The sequence below is a fragment of the Anabrus simplex genome, chromosome 6 (assembly GCF_040414725.1).
Source record: "Anabrus simplex isolate iqAnaSimp1 chromosome 6, ASM4041472v1, whole genome shotgun sequence".
Lineage (NCBI taxonomy): Eukaryota > Metazoa > Arthropoda > Insecta > Orthoptera > Tettigoniidae > Anabrus > Anabrus simplex.
Window position 1 is genome coordinate 129,819,384 of NC_090270.1, and position 25,788 is coordinate 129,845,171.

General features: G+C 43.3%; 1 protein-coding gene across 3 annotated transcripts in view; it reads right to left on the bottom strand.

Moving 5' to 3' along the window:
• Positions 1–25,788, bottom strand: part of Pde9 (phosphodiesterase 9) — a 1,237,973-nt gene that overhangs the window by 716,134 nt on the left and 496,051 nt on the right. For all 3 annotated transcript variants that reach the window (XM_068228340.1, XM_068228339.1, XM_067149920.2), the window contains one exon: positions 13,728–13,799. The gene's annotated coding sequence lies outside the window, so the exon portion shown is untranslated. The remainder of the gene's footprint in view (positions 1–13,727; positions 13,800–25,788) is intronic.

A 25,788-nucleotide genomic window follows, 5' to 3' on the forward strand; every position in this document is an offset into this window, starting at 1 on the left:
GTTGGAAAACCGCATTTTCTTTATTTTACTATGGAAACTAGTGCATGATATATTTATGGCCCTAGATTTGATTAATTGTGAAGCGTTATGGGAATTAAAGAGATTTTAAAATTTTTACGTAAAATCACTCCATGTATAATCAGTAATAGCTAATATGAGTCATCCAGAAATTCTAAAGCTCTCTGTATTTGATGCTTCGCGTAAAATGTTAGGTAATTCCCCTATATGAATTAAGCATGGTGAAGAAGGAACCACGGGGTGACAAGTGAGGTGTGACAATGTTTGTGTTTTACCTAGATCGCGAATGTCAACATATTTTGTCCCGAGTGATAGGGCTCTTTCTTCTATAATATGTATCTATTGAGTATGCAGAGAGGCGGGCCAAGCTTATCAAGCGGATAATGGATATAATGATGAAATACCAACCTCTCCCCAGATGAGTAAATAATACGCGCGATGCGTTAAATTCCGCGCCAATGATATAGATTAAGCTACATGAAAGCCGATGTGTGTATTTAATGCGAATAACATCCAAGGAAAGTGATGAGATTGAAAGCAAAGCACCGAGATGGCCCGTTAACTGGACCGACGGGGTTCCCTTGTGTTGGGAGTGAGCGTGAATGCTAGGACAATGTAAACAGCTGGCCGGTGGAATTTATGGCCGGGCCAGGCAGAAAGGGATGCGGAACACTGCCCCCGCACTGAAAGGAATGTTTTGCTAAAAGGCTCATTTTCCTTCTCCGCTATCGATATTACATACAACCAGTCAGAAATTAACACCGTTGGGTAGACCTACAATTATAATAAATGAGAGAACTACCTCTATTTCTGTATGTTAATGAAAACGTCTAGGGATTTTCAGATCGGAATTCACACTTCACACTGTCACAGGACAAGAGATCGTGTCTCAACATCATCAGAGGCAGTTGTGCCCAATGCCGCCAACTGCGGACGGATCCTACTGTCCATGATCTATTTTGTGAATGTCAGGTGTATTTGCTGTCACTCATGACAGGAGCTATATTAATTTGAATATTGTATTGACTTTGGTTCATTAAAAATGTGTCATTACAGGGGTCATCGTTGTATAAAGTCCAAGTTGTGAATAGTATTTAAGTGACATCCCATTGCAACACACGATATGTAATATTTGGTCATTTGTGAGATAGCGAGATAGTTTTTTCTAGTAAGTGATACGACTTCCAGATATTTTAAACACGCTCGTATATAAACATGTCTATCACCTGGTACATTCAACAGCTAATGTTTAATACTCGCCGCTAGGACGACAATTTGTCATTTTGAATATAGAATTTAATAGTGTAAACAAGGCGAGCTAAATACAAGATACGCCTTCATTCAAATTTTTATGTGTACAACGATATAAGTGTATAACGTGGTTAATATTTCAAGTATTAAATTGTTAGAGAAGGCGCGACTTCTCAATTTTACATATTTTCACAGTGAAATGCGAATCTAGAGAAAGGACTAGAAAGGACATTACATTCTCAAGAAAATTGCAGCGTTTAATTTATGAGTTTAACATGGTGGCATATCCGTGTACATAATATCCATGTGCTCTCTTAGGTATTAAAAGTGTGAGAAAAAAATAATTCATTCTTCTCATTTCATAGGTAAATAATATTCCTCTCATAGTTAAGGTTCCCCTTCTGTATAGATAGTTTAGTGCCCTTTCGGACGTTCTACTTGACCCGTATGCTCTACCGATGCAGCTAGCGTGTTACTCCAGTAGGGGAGAGGAGACTTCGACGCCGGGCTTTGTACGAAGGTCTCATCCTAGGTACTCCATTCTAATGTCATGATACAGGATTATTCTATTCTAATTGATGTACTAAGACCACGAAAAGGGTACATCAAGTTTGGCGCCCAATGTGGAGCTCGAACACACTAACCTGAGATTAAGAGTCTCATGCTCTACCGAATGAGCTAGCCGGGCTTTGTACGAAGGTCTCATCCTAGGTACTCCATTCTAATGTCATGATACAGGATTATTCTATTCTAATTGATGTACTAAGACCACGAAAAGGGTACATCAAGTTTGGCGCCCAATGTGGAGCTCGAACACACTAACCTGAGATTAAGAGTCTCATGCTCTACCGAATGAGCTAGCCGGGCTTTGTACGAAGGTCTCATCCTAGGTACTCCATTCTAATGGCATGTTACAGGATTGTTCTAATCTAATTTATTTACTGAGACCAGCAAAATGGTACAATATATATAATTTTTCGCTACGTCGAAAGGTTTCGGCGACGGAACGATCGGAAGGTCGTCGCCGTGGCCATAATTGGGGTACAGCTCCAAAATTTGCCTGGTGTACAAATGGAAACCACGGACTGCTGACGGCAGGAATGAGCCCACTATATATTGAATGCAAACTCACAGCTGTGCGACCCTAACCGTACGGCCCACTCACTCGTTGTGTCTATACTTTGTATGACTTTTGTGTATAGTTGTCATACGATGTCGTAATATTTTCGACGTGAAGCAAAATTGATCGTTGCCTCCAGTTGGCTGAGTAGCCTATATGCTATGGCTAGGGGATATGTCGCATCCATCCTACTTCAAGCGAACTCTGGCGCAGCAAGCCTGATCAGTGTCCTCCGGCTAAGCAGAGGGCAATGGCTAGGTCATCAACGTCCATGTTTGGTTAATGAACTCGGTGGTATTCCGTCATTCACTCATCAGCAGTCAAGGTAATATGTAACTATTTAAATTTAACTTCATATTCTTCCTCTTCCACCTCTTTTTTCCATGCGTTGCTGTAGTTTCGGGCATGAACTGTGTCGCACATGTGGATTTGGGTACCTTTTACGGCCAGATGCCCTTCCTGACACAACCTCGTATGGAGGGATGTATTCACTACTGCGAATTCCTGTGATGGTTGGTAGTGTGGTGTGGTGTAAATTTATGAATAGGAGAATTAACCAGACGCGACTGAAATCATCGACCCGGCCGGGAATCGAACCAGGGACCCTATAGACCGAAGCACTCTACGCTAACGATTCAGAAAAGGAGCCGGAAACGCTGTATAAATGGACTTTTTTGCTAGTGACTATACGTCGCCCAGTATTATCGCGACGATGGGATAGGAAAGGCCTAGGAGTTGGAAGGAAGCGGCCATGGCCTTAATTAAGGTACAGCCCGGCATTTGCCTGTGAGAAAATGGGAAACCACGGAAAACCATCTTTAGGGCTGTCGACGGTGGGATTCGAACCCACTGTCTCCCGGATGTAAGCTCACAGCCGCGCGCCCCTAACAGCACGGTCAACTCGCCCGGTATATAAATGGATTAAGAAAATATATGCCCTTACACAGATTTCCTCTACACACTGGTGACAATGTAGAAGACAGACAATTGTTTACCATTTTCTGAAGTCCTGGTTAAGAGATGAGAAGAAAGAATAATAGAACCACCAACTTAGGTTTTGAGGCAATGTTCCCACATTAAAACCGAAAGTGTACTTAAATCAGTTGCAGCGATCACCTTCTATGCTCAAGATACCTTATTCGAGTCTTAGCGTAGTTGATTTACTTTTCAGAGGCACTCATCAGTAGAGTTACTGGCACGTTAAGGAAACATTCCTCAGGACTGAATACTGGCACTTCGGCGTCTCCTGAAAATTATAGCAATCGAAAGCGCATTAAATATATATATCACTACAAATCTGCCGTCCAGAAAATGTGGTTACGCTTCGGACGTGTTTGCTCGGATACTTTCAACCTGGCCATTAAACATACTTTTGAAACAACTCTTGAGTTCCAGGAAGACATTGGAAAAGCTTAATTTGTGGGATATGACCAAACAAAACCTGTTGTACAATAGCCCATTACGACCTCGGCGTGCCAATACGACTGCTGCCCACCCAGACAGCCTCCAGACACTAATATGTCACGGTGTCAGCGAGATGACATCAGTAGTCATTTACTCGTCGGAGGGTCTGCTGAGTTGCACAAGGCTAGCAATAGCCACACGAGATTATTATTATTATTATTATTATTATTATTATTATTATTATTATTATTATTATTATTCCACCTCTGTGGTGTAGTGGTTAGTGTGATTGGCTGACACCTCCGGAGGCCGGGGTTCCATTCCAGGCTCTGCCACAAAAATTTGAAAAATGGTACGAGGGCTGGAAGCAGGTCCACTCAACCCCCCGGGAGGTGACCTGAGTAGAGGTTGGTTCGATTCCCTCCTCCGCCATCCTCGAAGTGGTTCTCCGTGGTTTCCCCACCTCTCCTCCAGGCAGATTCCGGGATTGTACCTAAGATAAAACAACGGCCAATTCCTTCCCTCTTCCTTGTCTACCCCTTCCAATCTTCCCATTCCCCCACAAGACCTCTTCAGCATAGCAGGTGAGGCCACCTGGGAGAGGTACTGGTCTTCCTTCCCGGTTGTGTCCTCCGTCCAAAACTCTCACGCTCCAGGACACTGTCCTTGAGCGGTAGAGGTGGCATCCCTCACCGAGTCCGAGAGAAAAACCAACCCTGGAAGGTAAACGGATTAAGAAAATAAGAAAAAAGAAAGAAAAAAGAAGTAATATCACTATTATTATTATTATTATTATTATCATTATTATTATTATTATTAATGTTATTGATTTTATGTCTCTCTAACTACTTTTACGGTTTTCGGAGATGCAGAGGTGTCGGAATTTAGTCCCGCAGGAATTCTTTCACGTGCCAGTAAATCTACCGACACGAGGCTGACGTATTTGAGCACCTTCAAATACCACCGGACTGAGCCAGGTTCGAACCTGCCAAGTTGGGGTCAGAAGGCCAGCGCTTCAACTGTCTGAGCCTCTCAGCCCGGCATTTTATTATTATTATTATTATTATTATTATAATTATTATTATTATTAGTATCATTATCATTCAGTTTCAGATATCTTGGTGAGATAGTGCAGATGAAAACTAGTGAGAAAGAAGCTAAGCACAGCAGGCGAGACTAGATGGCCGCAGCTTTCCGAAGGACGCAAGTCCTATACAAGAAATAGGCAATGTCAAGTAAAGCTCAACTCGGTGTTTTATAATACAGTGATCAAACCCGAGTGTCTGTACGCAAGCGAATGCCTCAGAAAGACATGAAAGGCTGGAATGAGAGAAGCAGAGAAGTACGAGCGCAAGATCCTTAGCGAAATAATGGGTCCTAAGATAACAAATGGACGGTATAGACTCCGAGGAAGAGAAGAGCTAAACGAGGATAATAAACGGCTGATGGAGTCAATAAGGAAATGACGACTGAAGTTCTACGTACAACATGGATGCACCCCGACCAGCGATGCAAATGTGTTTGACAACAGACCTATCGTCTCGGAAAAATGGTTGAAGGAAGTAAGGAAGGACCTCAAGAGCATGGGACTGAATCAGGAGGACATCCATAACCGACCAAATACAGATCAGTTATCAACAACGTTGAGGGCTTCCACGATGAGCAAAAGCAGAACAGCGGATGGACAGAAGAGAGGAGACAGGCGGCCAGAGAAAGAATACAGCGATTTTGGGCTGCAAAGAATGCTTCCAGAAATGCCTTATAGTTTCTTGACGTGGTCTCTAATGGCCCTAAACAAGAAAATAAATTATTATTATTATTATTATTATTATTATTATTATTATTATTATTATTATTATTATTATTATTATTATTAGTTACAAGTAAGAGACATGAACGTAGTGAGAAGGATCGTTGGTACAAATATGTGGGAACAAGGCAGGATGGTATTCGGAATGAGTAGGAAAAAATTCTAAATTAAGAAAGAACACTATGGATGAAGCGGTATGCTTAAACTGAGAGGCGGATGGTGGAGGATTGGTTACGTAGAAGAATAATGGACTCAACATGGAGGGGAAGAGAAGTAGAGAGAGAGAGAGAGAGAGAGAGAGACCTAGAAGACGTTTGTTACACACGGTTTCTAACGATTGAAAGATTAGAGGTACCGGTATTTAACTAAAGGAGGCCACATACCTAGTTACAAACAGAGAGTTTGTGGAGGCGTTTAGTAAATTCACAGAGGCTTGCAGAGTGAACACTGAACGGCATAACAGTATATAAAAGGTTATGATTGCAGGTGTTCAAATGCGACATGGTTTCGAATGTTGGACACTTAATTCCATCGCTCAAAAACCGAATGGAAGCTTTCGAGATGTCCTTATAGAGAAGAATATTACTAATATCCTGGGTGGGGCGGAAAATAAAGAGGAAGTCCTAAGACAGATGAATAAAATTAATTAGCTCCTGACGATCATCAGAGACAAGAAACTCCAGTAGCCTAAGGTATGTACTTTCCCAGGTCATCACCAAGGGAAAATCGATGAGAAAAATGGAAGAACTGTAAAATTTCTATATAAATTCAAAATTCTACCTTAAAAATTTACATTTAAACTTCTTAATATTTATTAACTCCTACACTAACAATATTTATTCTAACCCTACGTATAACCGCGGCGGCTGGCACGACTTTAGCCGGCTACACATTATATTTCCCGCCCTTCGTCGTCTTTTGAAATCGATATCAACTGAAGGAGTGGTAAGCAATTATAATAATTGATTTATTTTTATTAGGGGCTGCCTCGCCGAGGTGGTAAAGGCGCGGCCAATGCGGATCAAGCTACAGTAACTGCTGACACGTCCGGCAAGAATGTTGGTGTGGTATCCCGTAGTGTTGTGTGTGCAGAGTGGGCTAGGCTCAATGGCGCGTCAACTCTATGTTCACTCCAAATAGGAGGTGCGTGCAACGATCAGATTTCTATGGGCTAAACGGCTCAATTGCGCTGATATTCATAGTGAAATCATTGCTGTATATGGTGAGCGTGCAATTCCTCGCCCAGGTATTGTAAAGTGGTGTCAGAAATTTGACGCCGGACGCACGAATTTCACGGAAGAATATCGCGAAAGCAGGCCTGCAACGTCCGTTGCAAATATTGACAGTGTGGATAGGATCATTAGAGAGAATCGGTGCATTACACGGTAGGAAATTGCCAGAATGCTGAACATTTCATATTGCACTGTGTTCTCCATTGTTCACCAGCACCTTGGATTTTGTAAACTGTGTCAAAGATGGGTCCATGTCTGCTCACAGATGCTCACAAGGGACAGGTTTTCAATCGTCACTGGCATTTTAACAACGGCATTCTGTGGAGGGCAACGAATTTCTGCAGCGAATAATCATAGGGGATGAAACGTGGGTCAAACACTTTACCCCGTAAACAAAGAGAACATCGATGGAATGGATGCACACCACATCACCACCATGAAAGAAGTCCAAGGTCCAACCATCAGCAGGAAAGGTAATGGCGACAGTGTTCTTTGACATGGTGGGTGTGGTGCACATGGAATTTATGCCGAAAGGCTTGACAATCAACTCGAATTCGTATTACCAAACCTTGAACAGGATGCGTAAGACAATTAAAGAAAAGCTGCGGGGAGAATTGAGCGCTGGTGTGATTTTGTTGCACGATAACGAAACACCTCACACGGCCCGCCGAACCTCGGAACTGCGGCAGCGATTCAAGTGGGAGGTATGGCAACATCCTTCATACAGTTCAGTATAGCGCCATGCGATTATCATGTGTTCGGTAAGCTGAAAAATTATCTCGGTGGACGACTATTCCCAAACGATGAGGAGGTGAAAGCAGCTATCTCCAGGTGGTTACATGGCACTGGAGGTGATTTCTACCCATCCGGATACGAAAAGTTGGCTGAACGTTGCCAGAAATGTTTTCAGTCTCTTGGGGACTATGTGGAGAAGTGAACTTACGTTGTATGTTGTCATAGCCGTGTTGCGTATGTTTAGGTAGTATCATAAATGACCATTAACTTACTTTTGGATTCGCCCTCGTATTTGATTCTAATAATAATAATAATAATAATAATAATAATAATAATAATAATACAGGAGTTCGACAAGGAGATGGCCTCTCCCCAATCCTTTTTAACTTAGTGTTAGTCAAAGTCATCAGGGAATGGGGAAAATAAATCGAAGGTATAAACATTGGTACTCGGGGACAAAGAATTAACGTGAAATGCCTAGCTTTTGCTGATGATCTAGCTATCTTTACCAAGACTAGTGAAGAAACCAGGTATGCCATACAGAAGTTGCATGAGATAGCATCAAAGACAGGCCTCCAAATATCGTATGAGAAAACTCATATCACGGCTAATGGACACCAGATTATCCCCACTACAGACAAATTATGGAATAATCACACAGATCCTTTCCTTCAAATATCTAGGAGAAATCATTGTACCATCCGGATTGGACAGGAAAGCTAATTTAGAAAGAGCCACCAAACTCCTGAAAGCATACCGAATAACATGGAACCACTACAATAAAAGAGTTATGTCACGAAATGCAAAACTTCGGCATTACAAGACTTGTTCTTCCGGAAGCCTTGTATGCCTCAGAAACCACATCTCTAGGAGGCCACTCTAAAATTGATGAAATTGAAAAACAAGAACGAAACATTCTGAGGAAAATATATGGTCCTGTTCATGTAAATGGTATATGGATCAAAAGGAAAACTGTAGAGTTGTACAAAGTAATCGACAAGTTCACCAATACCGTACGCAGGAGACGATTGAAATTCTATGGCCACATCTGTAGAATGGACGACACTATATATGCAAAAAGACTGCTTTTTATAATTAATTCAAAGAAGGACAAAATAAGCTGGTTTCATTTCATTTACGACTTTCCTATTGTGCTGCTGTCTAGCAAGGGAAGTTGAAACTGGACGGTTCCTATAGCATAATTAATTTAATTGCGCAGGTGACACCGACTAAGCCACCAGGATCCTTAACTTGCCCATAACGATGATATGGAACGCCAAGACTTTTTACTATTTCAAAAATCGACTGAGCCGGGGTCGAACACATGCTTTGTATCACGAGAGACGGTGTAACATTGTTCCACCAAGTCAGCTATTTATTTGAAATTAGAGCAAAATAAAGCTGAAATGTTGCACTATACGTTTCTCGGTTTTCACGGTAATCCCTTCTCTACTTGTAAGTTACTAGTTGTAAGTAGATGTCTGAATGATTCCCTATACGATTCTTTTTTTTTTCTGCTATTGGCTTTACGTCGCACCGACACAGATATGTCTTATAGAGACGATGGGACAGGAAAGGGCTAGGACTGGGAAGGAAGCGGTCGTGGCCTTAATTAAGGTACAGCCCCAGCATTTGCCTGGTGTGAAAATGGGAAACCATGGAAAACCATCTTCAGGGCTGCCGACAGTGGGGTTCGAACCCACTATCTCCCGAATACTGGATACTGGCCGCACTTAAGCGACTGCAGCTATCGAGCTTGGTCCTATATGATTCAGTCGACAATATGTATTGTTACATATACAGGGTGAAGCGTAATTCGCGCACTCGGGCGTCGCAGCGCGACTCCTCACATGCCAGCAATAAAAAAATTTCTCTTACAAAATTTCATCTTGCGAGTATCTCCGGCAGAAAATCGACGTTGAAGAGTAGCAATCTGGCAACACTGTAACCACATGTAGGGTAACTATCTCTGTCAGCAGAAGTTAGTCGTATTGTACAGTTGGTGCAATGGGTAGAGTTTTGGGTTAGCATGCAGGAGGTCGAGTGGTCGATCCTGGGTTGAGGCGTATGTTTTTTATTTCGTAAATGTAGTCCAGGTGGTATGGTATCTGGCATCTTAATCGTCAACAGCGATTGCAGAGGGTCCTCTAGAAACCATTTGCACTTACATACTACGATCCTAGAAATGGACGAACAATCGTTTTCATTGGTCAGCTTTGAAAGGCGCCCTTTCCACGTCGTGGGTGTGAATTTATTCGCACCACTTCATCTACTAGATGTGAAACCTGTTTTCTTTTGTACCCTCCTCCAATGGTCCCATAGATTAGTCATCATCATCATCATCTGTTTACCCTCCAGGTTCGGTTTTTCCCTCGGACTTAGCGAGGGATCCCACCTCTACCGCCTCAAGGGCAGTGTCCTGGAGCTTCAGACTCTTGGTCGGGGGATACAACTGGGGAGTATGACCAGTACCTCGCCCAGGCGGCCTCACCTGCTATGCTGAACAGGGGCCTTGTGGAGGGATGGGAAGATTGGAAGGGATAGGCAAGGAAGAGGGAAGGAAGCGGCCGTGGCCTTAAGTTAGGTACCATCCCGGCATTCGCCTGGAGGAGAAGTGGGAAACCACGGAAAACCACCTCCAGGATGGCTGAGGTGGGAATCGAACCCACCTCTACTCAGTTGACCTCCCGAGGCTGAGTGGACCCCGTTCCAGCCCTCGTACCACTTTTCAAATTTCGTGCCAGAGCCGGGAATCGAACCCGGGCCTCCGGGGGTGGCAGCTAATTACGCTAACCACCACACCACAGAGGCGGACCCCATAGATTAGTACCAACTATTATTCTTGCCTCGTTTAGATCCATTACATTTCGTTAGGGCCTTACGTTACCAGTAGGCCTAGGTACGTGCTCTGCGAATAATGACCAAACTCGGTTACAATTTGTATGTGTTATCACCATGGTCCCAATAATTCTGCCTTTCAACACTGCGTCTGGTAACCACATGCTGTTTAGTACGTATCTCAATGCATTATTATTATTATTATTATTATTATTATTATTATTATTATTATTATTATTATTATTATTATTAATATTATTATTATTATTATGTTGTAAATGTAGGATACATGTGACCTCAGAAACGGTGTCTTACTGTTTTACAGTAGGTAATGTCAGATGGAAAGCCGCCTCTGTGGTGTAGTGGTTAGCGTGATTAGCTGCCACCCCCGGAGGTCCGGGTTCGATTCCCGGCTCTGCCACGAAATTTGAAAAGTGGTACGAGGGCTGGAACGGGGTCCACTCAGCCTCGGGAGGTCAACTGAGTAGAAGTGGATTCGATTCCCACCTCAGCCATCCTCGAAGTGGTTTTCCGTGGTTTCCCACTTAACCTCCAGGCAAATGCCGGGATGGTACCTAACTTAAGGCCACGGTCGCTTCCTTCCCTCATCCTTGCCTATCCCTTCCAATCTTCCCATCCCCCTACAAGGCCCCTGTTCACCATAGCAGGTGAGGCCGCCTGGGCGAGGTACTGGTCATACTCCCCAGTTGTATCCCCCGACCAAGAGTCTGAAGCTCCAGGACACTGCCCTTGAGGCGGTAGAGGTGGGATCCCTCGCTGAGTCCGAGGGAAAAGCCGAACCTGGAGGGTAAACAGATGATGATGAATGTCAGATGGAAATTAGCAAATAAAAAATGCGCCTCAACCCAGGTTCGAACCATCGACCACCTACTTGCCAACCAAAAACTCTATACCACTGCACCAACTGTACAGCACGACGTGAACGTGCTGACAGCGGTAGTTACCCTACATATGGTTACAGTGTTGCCAGATTGCTACTCTTTAATGTCCGTTTTCTACCGGATGTACTCGCAAGACGAAATTTTGTAAGAGACATTTTTTTATTGCTGGCATGTGAGGAGTCGCGCTGCGACGCCCGAGTGCGCGAATTACGCTTCACCCTGTATACTAACACAGTAACTAATACAGTAGAGTTATTTTCATAACATAGGCTTATCCATCGGTCACAATCTTTTACTTCCATAATCTAATAAGGAAACACTTTTCCGTTTTCCCTAGGATGCATGGCATGATACGGCGACCACAACGTACACGCTAATATACGTCAGTGTGAGCTGTAATGTTTCGGACTGTTTACCGTCCCCTTGACACACACATAGAGTCGTTCATCATGCCATGAGCGCCTCCCCCGAGGCTCGCTATGCGGGCAGATGAGGCTAGACTCTAAATAAATAAAGAACTTGTCGTTACCTTTGCACTGTGTGCCGGTAACACAGAGTTCTGCATTGGAGCCCCTGGCAACTAATCAATAAACACGCAGGTGCGACAGGAAACTCATCTTACTCTTTCCGGCCAGCTCTGTTCGGGAACATTTGCAACAAAATATTAGACAAATTTTGACATTCAAAAAGGAGTGGATTGGGCGCGCGTGTTAACGTGTTTCGACTGTGGAGCCAAGATCTGCACATTCGGGAGATAGTGGGCTCGAAACCCAATATACATAGCGAGATGGCTGTGCAGCTGTGAGCTTACATTCGGGAGACAGTGGATTCGAACCGCGCTGTCAGCCTCCCTGAAGATGGTTTCCGTGGTTTCCCATTGTAACACCAGGCTGGGGCTGTACCTTCTGCATGGAGGTCTAAACTCAGGTGTACCGAATTACCATTCATCAAACTTTAATTACCTCTCCTCCTAACATAACTACGATACACGTTCTGGCTCTTCTTTAACTATGTCTCTCAGTCACTCTAGGGCTTACAACCGCTCCTTTCTAATCACTGCCGCTAGGTTGTGGAATAACCCCTCCCCCCCCCCCCCCTGCTAACATTAGAGATTTGCGTTCTCATAGGAGATTTAAGATGGATTGCCGAAATCACCTGCTGATTACTTCTAGCTGACTTGTATGATAAGTGAAGTGTTAGTGACCATATCTTCATAAAAAGTATTTACTAGTTATAGGATTTTAGTGTATTTCATTATTTTGTTATTATTAGATTTATAATTTTTATCATCTTCATTTATATTGTCATGGTGTACATTCTAGAATTATTTTTAGTATTACTGTCTCCATCTTTGCTATTACATCTAATATATATATATATATATATCTTTTTAAATGATTTGATGTATTTAAAATATGTATTTATGTTAAGTATTTTTTTAAATGTTGTGGTTAAGTGTAAGAGAAAGCCTTGAGTCCTAACTACGCCACGAATAAATATGAATTACTTACTTTAATTAATTTAATTAAGGCCACGGCCGCTTCCTTCCCCACTCCAGGCCCATTCCTCTCCCATCGTCAATATAAGACCTATCTGTGCCGGTGCGACGTAAAAGCAATTGCAAACAAACTCACCGTCGGCTATCCCGAGAGCCAATGTATTCCACCTCTTTACTTAATTTCATTCACAATCATTCATTTCATCTTCATTAGCTTAATTGAGGTAAGAGTCAGGAAGAGCATCCGGTCGTAAAAAACTGCCACACATTAATCTCACCTCATCCCCGTCCCTTATCAAGAAACGGGGGTAAGGCGTAGACAAACAAAATCATTTGATATCCAATACAATGGTTAACGGGCTGCCTGGCCGAGGCGGTATAAGGACGTGCTCTGTTCTCCCGAAAGGACAGGGACATGGTTTTGATTCCCCGTCAGGAAGCCGAAAAATTGAAGAAACGCAATTTCCACTTCCGGAGGTGCACATAATCTTGATGTTCACTCAGCCTACACCAAAAATGAGTACCAAGTTAATTCCTGGGAGCAAAGGCGGCCGGGCGTAGAGCTATCCACTCTATACCACCAAGTGCAGCAGTTATGGATAGTGGAAGCATTTACCTTCCGCTCCTCCTAAGGCTTTCATGGCCTGTACGGAGAGGACTTTGCTTTGCTTCTTACAAGTGATATTCCTTTCATATTTGCTTCGTATTACAAATATCCGACCAATCGCGTCGAGGAATTGATTGAATTTTTGTCAATTTGGTAATGAGTGGCAATAAAAGGAATGCTGTTTTTCAATAGCTGTGGACTGAAGTGCCTTTATCAGTACCAGGGATATATTGCTCCGTTATCAAGGCTTTATTTTTTAAAACTATTGGTAGAAGGGCTGATCCTGGGAAGAGAAGTAGCCTATAAACTTACCTCGTCAAAGCTATGTAAGTCGCTGCATTCGCACCAGTTCGCAGACCTCTCGCAGTTCACAGTGACTTTGACCTAAAAAAACAGAAATAACGCTCTGTAAATTAAGTTTATTGAGTCATCACATACAAAAATAACCTAATGAGTACGATCAAGAAGAGGAAACGAGTGTGGCTAGGACACAATTTGAGGTGGAATTGTCTGCAAAGAAAAGTGATAGAGGGAAAGCTGATGGGGAGAGACAGACACGCGTGGAGGATGCCCAGCTGATAGTTGCTCTAGGACCAATCTACACAGAAAAAAATACATGTACCGAGTGAGTGGGCCACGCGGTTATGGTCACGTAGCTGTAAGCTGACATTCGGGAAATTGTGGGTTCGAATCCTATTGTTGGCAGCCCTGAAAAGAGTTTTCCGTGGTTTCCCATTTTCACACCAGGCTGTACCTTAGTTACGGCCACGTCCACTACCTTTCCAATCCTAGCCGTTTCCCAACCGTACATCGTCGAAATTGTTCGATGTATTAGTGCGACGTTAACCCACTAGAAAAATAAATCAATAAATGAAATACATGTATCTAATTGTAGTAGAATATCTACGAATAAATATCGTATTTTCCTTGAAGAACATGATTATTAAACTTACGAGCCGTGCTGAAATGAAGTGTCGTACGGCTTTGCCGGGATATCCCAGGACGGGTTCAGCTCGCTAGGTGCAGGTCTTTCTATTTGACTCCCGTAGGCGACCTGCGCGTCGTGATGAGGATGAAATCAGGATGAAGGCAACACATACACCCAGCCCCCGTGCCGTTGGAATTAACCAATTAAGGTTAAAATCCCCGACCCGGTCAGGAATCGAACCCAGGACCCTCTGAACCGAAGGCCAGTACGCTGACCATTCAGCCAACGAGTCGGGCGACGAGCCGTGCTGAGTGGCTCAGACGGTATAGCTAGAGCCCTGCACTGATGCGGATGTGGAAGTTAGTGTCTTGGCGGATACAAACTGTATGATAGTGCGGATAATTTTGATGATAATTTGTTGATTTTCAGTCAGGTAGGGCCTATATTCTTATTTCTGTTTGCGGTTAGGCGACCCTTGACAGTGGTGTGAGAGAATGGTGATATATAAAGAGCCTTGAGACGATAAAGCCATAAATCTGTCCTAAGCCTAACTGGCTCCTGCCCGCAATTAATGGAAGGAAGGAACAAATGATATAAGTCAGTAGTTGTCGCAAGAGAGAAGATCCCTCATTAACCTGTGACTGTAGGGGTTCTGGTCCCAGGTATTGGGCCTTTTGTATTATCTTAACAGATCTATCCGTTTCAATACCTTGAGCGTAATATACTGTAGTTAGATATTTTCAATATCCGCGGATAACCATTTGCGGATGCGGATGAAGGAATGAGGATGCGGATATTTTGTACATCCGCGCAGGGCTCTAGGTATAGCGCGAGCTTTCTGAGGCGAAGTTGGCGGCTTCGATCTCGGCTTACTCCAGTGGTATTCCAAAGTACTCAAATACACCAACTCCGTGTCGCTACTTTTATGAAGTACGAAATTCCGGCACTTTAGTGAGTCCAAAATCCGTAAAAGTAGTTAGCGTGACGTAAAACCAAATACCACCAACCTCAGCCGAAAGCAAATCTGCTATCTCAGAAACAGAAACTGATCCCACAAACCCATTTTTTTTTAAATTTCACAATTTTTTTTACGTTGCACTAACACAGACAGGTCTTATGATGACGATGGGTTAGGAAAGGAATAGGAGTGGGAAGGAAGCGAACCTGGCCTTAGTGACAGTGTGAAAATGGGAAACAACGGAAAACCGTATTCAGGGATGTCGAAAGTGGGATTCGAACCCACTAACTCCCGGTTGCAAGCTGACAGTTAAGTTAGCCAAACCGCGCTGCCACTCACTCAGTAAACCAACTATTGCAGCCTTTAATGAAAAGTTATATATTATATGTATTATATCCGAGGTAGAAAAGAGATTTATCATGCAAACAATTGGACTCTTTCGCTGAACGAACCCCGAGCGGTTGAAATAGAGTATTATTATTATTATTATTATTATTATTATTATTATTATTATTATTATTATTATTATTACGGGGATACCGTGGTGGACAGAGGTGAAAGAAAGTGCGGGCATGAATGGGTCTATCTACGACAGTCAAAAGGTTAATTAAAAACTTTAAAATCAGAGATATATTTCTTTTTGGCTTTTTTTTCCTTTGATGCTAAATTTCAACAAAACAAGTCGCTCAGTGACGGAACAATATTTCAGGTACAGAACTAGCTTTTTAGCTTAGATACAAGATTGGATAACTAAAAAAAAATCAACAAAATATCCCGGTTAACAATATGAGCTTAAAGCTCCCAATTTTACAAATGCTACTTGAGCACTATTGTTCCATTCACTCAATAGTCAAGGAGACGGGTCTCCCAATTTCATTTACAGAGTATTCACAATGTACAATCTTTCAATAGCACCTTTTGCTCCACAACGTTACCACCTTCCAAAAGTCACCATTCAACATTTACACTAACACCTCTACACGAATAGAAAGCATCTATCCTCTACGAATTTATCTAGGATACTGCACTCCGATGATGATGATGATGATGCTTGTTGTTTAAAGGGGCCTAACATCGAGGTCATCGGCCCCACTACACTCCGAACATTACACCCTAACTGCCTTCTCAAGGTAACCTTCAACTTTTACATTTACTACCAGAGCATCTTTGCTCAATAATATTAACACCTTCCAGGCCTCTCGAGGCACAACCTACATTTTGCAATTCAAACAGTATTCAGTGTCTTAAACACTCCATAGTCTAACCTCTTAACATAAATGATTGAATTTTACAAGAGTATCGAATACCTATTCTACCGGGCCTTTATGGGAGAAAAAAAAACACAGGTTAAAGTTACTGGTACGTAAATCAAAATGATGCGGAGACGGACGCTTGCACTCCTTGAAATTTGCACTAAAAGATTAAAACCCTAGTTGGGCTTCATGCCCAAAGTTACAAAGTTACTACTGAAATGACTAGAAGGAGAAAATTTCAGTTACATAAGCTACAGACAGAAAATGGTTACAAAGTCATAGTCACCTCGAAGCCAAGTTGATAGGGAACTCGAGGGTGTCACACTCTCTATTCCCGAATTTTAGCTGAGTGCTTTTCGGCTCGTTTCAAATTAACATTAGAAGTAGAAATATACATTTTAGAAGATTGGAAATTTAATGTTGCCGTACATTATTAAAGATAGGAACCTTCCCCTCGAGCTAGTTTTCAGAGGCTATCACACAGTTATTAAATGGCTGCCATTACCTTGATGTGCTGGAATACTCGATGAAGGGCGATACGCCTCCGCCTCCTCTATTAACACACGCTCAGTAGACTGGACGATCAGTAAGACAAGGTGGCTCGAAAAGTTGCCAGCTTTCATAGCCGAGAGGAAGGTTCTAGAGAGCTCTAGGCTAAGGCCCGACACACCTCCAAATTTTATTGGATAATTAAAAAGGTACAAGATGGATCCTTCTTCTTCTTAAAAAATAAATATACAAAATTTTCTATTGATCGATATTTGAAGTTGGCCGATAGAGGCAGAAGTGTTGCAAACTGTAATACACCAAAAACAAAGCATTATCAACCCAGTTTAGGAAACCTCTAATAAAAAATACTTTAGAATTTTAATAGTTCCTCTTCACGCTAGAGGGCATAACATAAGTTTTTTTTTTGGGAGGGGGGGGGGTAGATAAATCTGTAGATTAAAGTCCGAACTTCTTGCTCTAGTTGTTGCGACCTTCATATACCAGATGGCATTCTTCAAGGCGCTTCATTTGAATGAACGGAGGGGGGTGTACCTCGCGGTAGAATTATTATTATTATTATTATTATTATTATTATTATTATTATTATTATTATTATTATTATTATTATTATTATTTTTTTCTGCCGGTACGCAACGGTATGCAGTAACGGCACCTCCTTTATTAATATGAGCAGTATAGATATAGATTGAGCCGGAGATGGTAATGCCCTCGAGAATCAAAATCGAATTCTTCGGTCACTCTAGAAACCCACGCTATCAACGAAACATGGACTGTGCCGCAGTGCGCATGCTACATTCACAGTTTCAGATGTTGGAAAATGCAGGAGTCTACACTCGTAACGGTATATCTGTGTTATTTAACTCCAAACTGCACAGTAATGCGTAAAACCCTATAGCTTACAGCAATATTATCCAAACCGCTAAGCCAACTCTCTCGGTATGTTTTTAATAAATAATAACGTTATTGGCTTTACGCCCGAATAACGGTTTTCGGACACGCGAAGGCGGGAGTTTCGTCCCGCTGAAGTTCTTTAACGAGCCAATAAATCCATTTCTTTTACAACTTGCTTTACGTTGCACCGACACAGATAGGTCTTATAGCGACGATGGGATAAGAAAGGCCTAGGAGTGAGGAGGAATCGGGCGTGGCCTTAATTAAAGTACAGCCCCAGCATTTGCCTGCTGTGATTATGGGAAACCACGGAGAACCATCTTCAAGGCTGCCGACAGTGGGGCTTGAACCCACTATCTACCGAATGTAAGCTTACAGCTGCGTGCCCCTAAACGCACGGCCAACTGACCGATACCCAATAAATCCACCTACACGAGGCTGACGTATTTGACCACCTGCAAATAACACCGGACTGAATCGTGATCGAAACCGCCAACTTGAGCTCAGGAGGCCAGCGCTCTTTCGCCTGAGCCACCCAGTCCAGCTTCTTCTTCTTCTTTTTCTTCTTCTACTATTATTATTATTATTATTATTATTATTATTATTATTATTATTATTATAAAAGGAAAACCTACAACCTGTTTTCCAGTCATTGACCGAGTCAGGGATGGAATGAATGAAGCAGATATAGGCTATTAGTACGATGGGGTCGCCACCCCCCAAAGTGATTTATTAATGACTGATAGATGCTATGAAATGAGAATGGAGAGTGTTGCTGGAATGAAAGATGACATGGAAAACCGGAGTACCCGGAGAAAAACCTGCCCCGCCTCCGCTTTGCCCAGCACAAATCTCACATGGAACGACCGGGATTTGAACCACGGTATCCAGCGGTGAGAGGCCGACGCGCTGCCGTCTGAGCCACGGAGGCTCTATTATTATAAAATGAGCGGTATATCATGACGTTCATTGTTCCATAAACCTGCGAATTTAATAACGTATTTAAGGCAGTTTAATAAGTGTGAACTGAGGAAAATATCCTCACGCCAAATGAACTCCATTTTATGACCCATTTATTGTATGAAATATTCTGCCAATTAACAATCCTTTTGTCTTCATAGCCAGTATGGAGAACAAAGTGTGTTGCAATTTTGAAGTGGTTGCTTCAGTGTTGCTGAAGTTGCCAGTTATTGTATCTTCTTGTGTGCGGTATTTTATCATGTGGAGATCCAGGAGATTAACCCAGATTCATACATTTCACGTTTATATTCCATGTAGGGATGACGTTCCCCGAATCACTGAGACTGTGCTTTTATTTATAATCCTATAAACATCGATGATGAACAGCTTCTTCATAAAAGAGCCAGGATATGAAACGCGCATCAGCTAGCGAGTGTCTCTACTGCTACAACATAAACATTCATGGACTGTATGATAAGGGAACGCATGGATGATCAAAGACGTCTCTTCGTTTATACCTTCTTCTGGAAACTTCCCTGTGATCTTGTGGAATAACTCAAAGTGGATGGAGCATAGCCGTTTGAAATTATACATACACTTCATTGTGTATGCTCCTGTAGAGACAGAGAGTTTCACATGTCAACCGGCAATTCAGTATGTTGAAATTCTACTGCCACTGACAGCAGAGAATTTAAAAGAAACGGTCGTTTCTCGTACAGGCTACCAGACCTCTGTAAAAGCAACGTCATCTCCGTCCTGAAGGCCCTGGGAGGGGTGGAAGGGTTAGCTCCACGCCCGGCCACATTTTCCCCCAGGAGTTAACCTGGTACTCATTTTTTATATAAGTTGAGTTAACCTGAAGGCCAAGTGTACCTCCGGAAGTGGATATCTCATTTCTTAAATTTTTGAATTCATGACGGGAAATCGAATCCACGTCCTTCCGTATGAACGGAACACGCCTTTAGCGCGTCGGCCAGTCAGCCCTAACTAGCCTTCTGTACTGAAGTGTTGAATTGATTCGGTGGACAATATTTCGAAATGAATTTTTCTTCATGTATACACAGGATCATAAGCAATCCAATTGCATTCTGGAAGGTCAGGCCATTCCAAGAGGGTAGCCCAAGACAGCCCGGGCTGTCAGGGCTGAGAGAGAGAGTGAGACGGAGGGGAGTGAGGTGCAGGGGAGGTACATTTGATGAGACATTGAGAGAAAATTCAAGAATTACAAATATCAGCCTTTAAGAAAATAATACAACAAAATAAAACTTTTTTTGCACAGAAGGTCGTTCGGGATCTCTGGGGACAATATTAGAAGGGTAATTAGCTTATACGATCATGCTCAGTTGGAAAGCCAACATTTCTAGCTATAGCCCGACAAAGTAATTTCCATTGCAGCAGACGTTTTCGGAGAGCTAACGTGTCTCTCTTATCCCACTCCTCCTGAAAAGCTTCCCAGAGGCCACTGATGGTGGGTGAACGTTTATTTCCTAAGGCCCTTGTTAGGAGTCCAAGTACAGAAAAGTCCATGGGTGATCCATCGGTGCCTTCACCGGAATGTTAGTAAAAGAAATTGCATTCATTCCATTTTCCCTCTCCATTCTCTCTAAGAACAGACGAGTCGGACGAGAGGTGTGGCTGGATGCTTTATCTTGATGTACCCATACTTGATTTTTCGCTCTCCCATACAGCGCTTGGATATCTGTGTTTTTAAATTGGTATTGCCGATATTATGCAGAGTTCTAACTAACTAACTAACTAACTAACTAACTAACCCCATGGCACTACAGCCCTTGAAGGGCCTTGCCCTACCAAGCGACTGTTGCTCATCCCGAAAGCCTGCAGATTGCGAGGTGTCGTGTGGTCAGCACGACGAATCATCTCGTCCGTTATTCTTGGCTTTCTAGACCGACACTGCTATCTCACCATCAGATAGCTCCTCAATTGTAATCATGTAGGCTGAGTGGACCTCGAACCAGCCCTCAGGTCCAGGTAAAAATCCCTGACCTGCCCGGGAATCGAATCCGGAGCCTCCGGGTAAGAGGCAGACACGATACCCCTACACCACGGGTAGAGTTCACTTCACATTATTAGCTACACGGTGAATGCTTAACTTGCCGTTGTAAGAGTTTTCATCGATAATTATGAAACCTCTTGGAAAACGTTCCTAATATTCCCTTTTCAATGTTCGATAAGAGGATTTTTTTTTCAAATGTCTCTAGGGCGGTAGTAAATAGAGCGGGATTTGTTACAGTCACTAAGGTACATATTTGCTTCGCGTAATTTCACCATTTTTTTCCGTCTCTTCCCTGTCAGATAGCCCTCATACAGCTTTCTTGCGTTAGTGCGACGTTCCGAAATATGACCAGGCAACAGGTTGTAAACTCTGCACTTATGCCGCTTTTCTAATTGCAAGTCCTTGTTGATTACGGTGTTAACTGTTGAAACAGATATCACCGACTTACATGCGATAGTCCTTTGTGGGGTTGGGATTACCACCTGAGACAAGGGCCTTCACTCTCCTTACCACTTCTGGTGTACGGCTGGTGGCCGGTCGTGGGTTTGCAGCTTTCTCCGCTCTGGAATTAAGCCCAGCCGGCCTTTGCCCTTTTTTAAAATTCAAAACAGCACTGTCCCTGTTTTTGATATCATGAAATCACGCTACTTGCGCATTCCTTGGGATTGCAGAATAGCTATATTTAGAATCGGAAAGGGCTGTTATTTAGCCCTCCCAATAAGCGTCAATCCGGTTCACCATCGATGCAGCTAAAGTCACGAAACTCTACACACACGTTCTCAGTAATTACGTGAATCATCACTCCCTGTCTTGAGGTGCTCAGTTCGATTACAGCGCCGCCAGCGGCCTTCAAACTAGTCACCAGAGATCCCGTATTTAGGATGATAACTGACATTTCTCCGAATTCACTAACTTAGGGAAAAGGTAAGGTAAGGGTGTATTCTGCCCGAAGGCAGGTCCGAACCTCCGCAGAGGTGTGTCTGAGCCGGACTTTACGTGAGGTAGGATGGCCAGTTCCTTTCCGCTCCTCCATTCCCCCGCGTGGCAACCCATCCACATCTTGACCACTCCCAATGTTGCTTGACTTCGGAGATCTCACAGGATCAGACGTTTCAACACGGCTACGGAAGTCAGGGAAAATTGTTTAAGCAGAATGATTGCGTAATCCAGCTGCCAACGCAATTGGACAAACATGACCTGTTAACATTGATGATTTCACGGGCCGTACTTGTAGATATGATGTCGGCTTTTCGATTCATACCGTGTCAAGAAAACAAGGTGGAACTCTTGTGGAAGTCTTTTTTTTTTTTTTTTTTGAACAGTCGAGATTTTCTTCTGAAGACGCTGAGCAAAGTTCTCTGCGAATCGTAAAGATTTTCACACTTTGTTTTCTTGACACGGCATAAACCCAAAAGCGTACATCATGTCTATAAGCATGACCTGCTTTACTCTAATTCAGAGAAAAGGGCGTCATAAAGGTTTACTTCAGGTGACATGTCTTCGATATTTGTGAACCATTATTGAATTGTTAATAGCTTCACAGCTACTATCAGTGTTAAAATCGGACAAATCACATGGTTTTAAAGGTGGGAATTCTTCAAAATCTTTCTCCTGTATTTGTATCTCGAACGGTAAGATTTCCATCTTAGAAGCACGAATTATATCCTGAAATTGCACCACTCAACATGCTTGTTTTTTTTTCCAGGGAAATGTTTAAATCACTCATGATTTGTAACGTTGGCTAGAAAATGCAAGGTCAGCAACAGGGCGCGTGCGTTTTTACGAAGTCACATCCACAGCGAGAGAGAGTAGCGAAGCTCAGGCCTGGGCAGGTACGGAGCTGCCTCAGATCTCCCTAGCGATCAAACGCTGAGCTGGAATGGCCTGCAGTAGGTCCAGATCCTGGTATTTTCCCAATTATTTTGGGGTGACATTAGAGGAGGACGAAGTCTAATTTTATGGACGCATACCTTTCCTGGCACTTATCCTATGTGGATGGATGTAATCACGATTGCGTGTTTGTAAGGTGCCTTGAAGTGTATTAAGGCGAATTCAAACCCGATTCCCTAGAGCTAGAAGAATAAACTAAGATGTTGCTACTATCCCCGGCTAGGCCAGGAACTGAAACCAAAACTCTTTAAACCGAAGACGACTACGCTGACCTTTCAGCGAAAGAGCCTGACTGAGTCATGAGCATCTATTTCTCTCTCTCTCTAAAAAACACACACACAAGCCTTGACAAAGAAACTGAAGCAGCCAGAAAGGGAGGAGGAAAAGAACTGAAACTTCATGTGGTGAGAGTGTATGTGATGTTATTTCAGTGATCGAGTCAAATATGCAAATGAAATTAAAATGAAATGGCGTATGGCTTTTAGTGCCGGGAGTGTCCGAGAACATGTTCGGCTCGCCAGGTGCAGGTCTTTTAATTTGACGTCCGTAGGCGACCTGCGCGTCGTGATGAGGATGAAATGATGATGAAGACTACAAATACACCCAGCCCCTGTGCCAGCGAAATTAACCAATGATGGTTAAAATTCCCGACCCTGCCGGGAAACGGACCCGGGACTCCTGTGATCAGAGGCCAGCACGCTAACCATTTAGCCACGGAGCCGGACAAATATGCAATTAACTTGGCAGTACGAGCCCAGTTATCAGTATGATGTTGCACCCCATCTGGCCAGGATGCATGCACTGATTCGTTTGGGAAGGGTGTCATAAAACCATTGTATCTTCTCCTAAGGCAAGCTGGCCCACAACTGTTGATATCCTGGACACTGACACTGGGACGGAGTTGACGTCCGAGATGGTCCCACGCATGTTCCATCGGGAACAGATCTGGGGATCTTGCTGGCCACCGGAGTACCTCAACATGACGCAGACAGTTCGTGGATATGCGTGCCGTGTGTGGACGAGTATTGTCCTTTTGAAAAATGGCCCCACGATACTGTCGCATGAGAGTTAACAAATGAGGACGTAGGATGTCCGTGACGTACCGTAGTGACGTCAGAGTTCTCTCAATCACTACCATCCGTGACCTGAAGTAATACCCGATGGCTCGCCATACCATGACGTCAGGAGTAACACCACTGTGCTTCTCCAAAACGTTGGAAGAATGGGATCTCTCCCCAGGTCGCCGCCATACTCACGGACGATGGTCATTCGGCGTAGTGCATAACCGCGATCCATCGCTGAACACAATGCGACACCATCCATCATCAGTCAATTCTTTCCAGTCATGGCACCACTACAAACGCAGCCGTTTGAGGTTTTGTGTTAACGGCAGCCTATGAATGGGACGGTTATTCCCTACTCCGGCTGCTGCTAGCTTCCGACCAATGGTGCAGGATGACACAGAATGTTTCAGGGAGTCCATTTCTTGTTCTCGGATGACAGGCGCAGGTTTGAAGGGATTACGATGTGCTTGGTGCACAATACGGCGATCCTCCTTTGGGACGAGTATGCCTGCCCTCACGTTCCCAACATCGAGCCACTGTCACATCCGAATGTCCCACAAATCTGGATATTGCACGATTCGACCAGCCGGCCAAATGGAGACCCACAATAAGGCCCCTTCCAAACTCTGTCAGGTGTCAAGTACGCGGTATCTCCATGTCCTTCACAGTGATCACTCAACTCTGACGATGTTCACGCCTCTTATATGCCCTACCAGGTCTGATAACAACACTCGTGGCCGTTCTACCGGTCACAGATTTGCAACTCAAATCATTTACATACCCGCCGATTTCTTCTGTGTGCTTCAATTTCTTTTGTCAGGCAATATACTACCATTTTACCACAATCAATCCACCTCCATTCGTAAGAGTTATATCATATCTGACATCTACAACATAAAAGACCAATCTTCTTGTAAAATTACAATTTCCTACGTCAAACAGATTGAAAAAAATATCATACACCATGGTGCAACAACCCCGAAGGGACTTGGCCTACCAAGCGACCGCTGTTCAACCCGAAGGCCTGCATATTACGAGGTGTCGTGTGGTCAGCACGACGGTCGTTATTCTTGGAGTTCTAGACCGGGGCCACCATCTTACCGTCAGATATCTCCTCAATTGTAATCACGTAGGCTTGAGTGGACTTTGAATCAGCCCTCAGATCGAGGTAAAAATTCCTGACCTAGTCGGGAATCGAACCCGTGGCCTCCGGGTAAGAGGCAGGAACGCTTTCTCTACATCGCAGTGCCGGTCAAACGGATTGATGGGATGTATAATTTTGTCATCAATCTTCATAACCCAGTCAAAAACATTTAGCGGTGTACAGTTTTAAGACCATTTCTTATTTAAAAATCTAGGACACACTGGAGCAAGAATCAGCTAAAATTTCAACCTCTTGTGTCAGCGGTTTCATACGTTTAATTCGTATTTCACCATTTGAGTGATCACACTGAAGCGACGTGTCACATCTCTGCATTTTCAAATTGTTGTTTTCTTCTTTTTTAAACGAGTTGCTTTATGTCGCACCGACACAGATAAGTCTTATGCCGACGATAGGACAGAAAAGGGCTAGGAGTGGGAAGGAAGCGGCCGTGGCCTAATTAATGTAGGAAGGCTACAGCCCCAACATTTTCCTGGTATGAAAACAGGAAACCACGGAAAACCATCTTCAGGACTGCCGACAGTGGGGTTCAAACCTACTATCTCCCGAATACTGAATACTGGCCGCAATTAAGCGACTGCAGCTACCGAGCTCGGTTCAAATTATTTTAATTTAGATATTACAGTTAACATTATTATAAAATTACTCGAGTATACAGAGTAAAAAGGCCGTAACGTAATAAAATGAGTGATCATCTTCGCAAGCCCATGATCACCGAAGTGACACTCGCTATGCAGTCTCTC